Source organism: Mercenaria mercenaria, chromosome 16 (genome assembly GCF_021730395.1).
Source record: "Mercenaria mercenaria strain notata chromosome 16, MADL_Memer_1, whole genome shotgun sequence".
Taxonomy (NCBI): Eukaryota; Metazoa; Mollusca; class Bivalvia; order Venerida; family Veneridae; genus Mercenaria; species Mercenaria mercenaria.
Window position 1 is genome coordinate 44,906,637 of NC_069376.1, and position 2,301 is coordinate 44,908,937.

The 2,301-nt window shown below is 32.2% G+C and overlaps 1 long non-coding RNA gene across 1 annotated transcript; it reads left to right on the forward strand.

Moving 5' to 3' along the window:
* Positions 1 to 560: 560 nt before the first annotated feature.
* LOC128549220 (uncharacterized) lies at positions 561 to 1,812 on the forward strand. Its single transcript, XR_008367522.1, has 2 exons — positions 561 to 738; positions 861 to 1,812. It is a non-coding gene; the product is annotated as an uncharacterized LOC128549220 (long non-coding RNA).
* Positions 1,813 to 2,301: the final 489 nt, after the last annotated feature.

A 2,301-nucleotide genomic window follows, 5' to 3' on the forward strand; every position in this document is an offset into this window, starting at 1 on the left:
CTCGCTATAATTATATCCGGAGAAACGGATATAAAAATGCAAATACGCAATACACGCCCAGCTCTCTGTCTCAAATCTGAAGGAGAAAGATCAGCTGTTAACAATTTTGTACCTATGAGCATCTTTTTTCTCTTTTTGTTTTAAAAATATGTAAGTTCTGCACTTAACGATGCGTAGTTTAAACGAACTGGATAGGTAAAAATAAACTATAACAGTAACTGTTACTGTGGAATTAAACGCATTAACAAATTTCCGACAAAACTTAAAGGAACACTTTCGCAGACCAGTCTAAGCATGATTACTACATGTACACACAAACAATATGCTTGTAAAATCCTATAGAGACAGCTATATTCCGATAACACAGACCCCTTGAATAGCAGTCATTGGTGTGGAAATCCCAATATTTTTCACTTGTCCACGGACATGCATTAAAATTGCCTATTATTCCTTATTTTGGACAAGCTTTTTATGATCTACAGGTAGAAACTGAAGCAAACATAATACATTGTATTACTGTAACTGTGACAAAACAAAAGCTATCAATACCTTTGTATGGAACGCCGCAGCTGCCTTATGTCGGGACATTTCATGTTATCATGTCATAGCGTGATGTTAACTTGTCAAAACAGTGTCTTATTATGTTTAAAAGCTATGTTATTATGTCAAGATGTGGTGTTAACTTGTCAAAACAGTGTCTTATTATGTTAAAACGCTATGTTATCTTGTTAAAGTGTCGTGTGATTTTGTCTACTGAGCTTGCTATTATGTTAAATTGCTATGTTGTCTTGTCAAATTGTGGTGTTAACTTGTCTAAACAGTGTCTTATTATGTTAAAACGCTATGTTATCTTGTTATAGTGTCGTGTTATCTTGTCTACTGAGCGTGCTATTATGTTTTAAAGCTATGTTATTATGTCAAAGTGTGGTGTTAACTTGTCGAAACAGTGTTTTATTATGTCAAAAAGCTATGTTAATATGTCAAAGTGTGGTGTTAACTTGTCGAAACAGTGTCTTATTATGTCAAAAAGCTATGTTATTATGTCAAAATGTGGTGTTAACTTGTCGAAACAGTGTCTTATCATGTCAAAAAACTATGTTATTATGTCGAAATGCGGTGTTAACTTGTCGAAACAGTGTCTTTTTATGTCAAAAAGCTGTGTTATTATGTCGAAGTGCGGTGTTAACTTGTCAAAACAGTGTCTTATTATGTTGAAAAGCTATGTTAACATGTCAAAGTATGATCTTGTTTGCAGAGTGTGTTACTATGTTAAAAAGCTATGATATCTTGTTAAAGTATCGTATGATTTTGTTTACCGAGCGTGCTATTATGTAAAAAAGCTATGCTTTCTTGTCAAAGTGTTGTGTTAACTTGTCAAAACAGTGTCTTATTATGTTAAAATGTTATGTTATCATGTCAAAGTGCGATGTTATCATGTCAAAATGTGGTGTTAACTTGTCGAAATGGTGTCTTATTATGTTAAGTGCTATGTTATTATGTCAGAGTACAATGTGATCTTGTCTACAGAGCGTGTTATTATGTTAAAACGTTATGATATCATGTCAAAGTACCGTGCGATCTTGTCTACCGAGCGTGCTATTATGTTAAAAAGCTATGTTATCTTGTCCAAGTGTGGTGTTAACTTGTCAAAACAGTGTTTTATTATGTTAATACGTTATATTATTATGTCAAAGTGTGATGTTAACTTGTCAAAACAGTGTCTTATTATGTTAAATGCTATGTTATTATGTCAAAATACCATGTGATCTTGTCTAACCAGCGTGCTATTATGTTAAAAAGCTATCTTATCTTGCCAAAGTGTTGTGTTAACTTGTCAAAACTGTGTCTTATTATGTTAATATGCTATGTTATCATGTCGAAGAGTGATGTTAACTTGTCCAAATAGTATCTTATCATGTTAACTTGTCATGTTATCTTGTCAAAGTGTTGTGTTAACTTGTCAAAACTGTGTCTTATTATGTTAATATGCTATGTTATCATGTCAAAGAGTGATGTTAACTTGTCTAAATAGTATCGTAATATGTTATTAGTCATGTTATTATGTCAAAATGTGGTGTTAACTTGTCAAAACAGTGTCGTATTATGTCACAAAGCTATGTTATCTTCTTAAAGTATCATTTAATCTTGTCTAGCTTTTTAACATAATAATACGCTCTATAGACAAGATCGCACTGTACTTTGACATATTAACATAGCTGTTTGACATAATAAAACACTATTTGGACAAGTTAACACCACACTTTGACATAATAACATAGCTTTTTGACATAATAAGACACT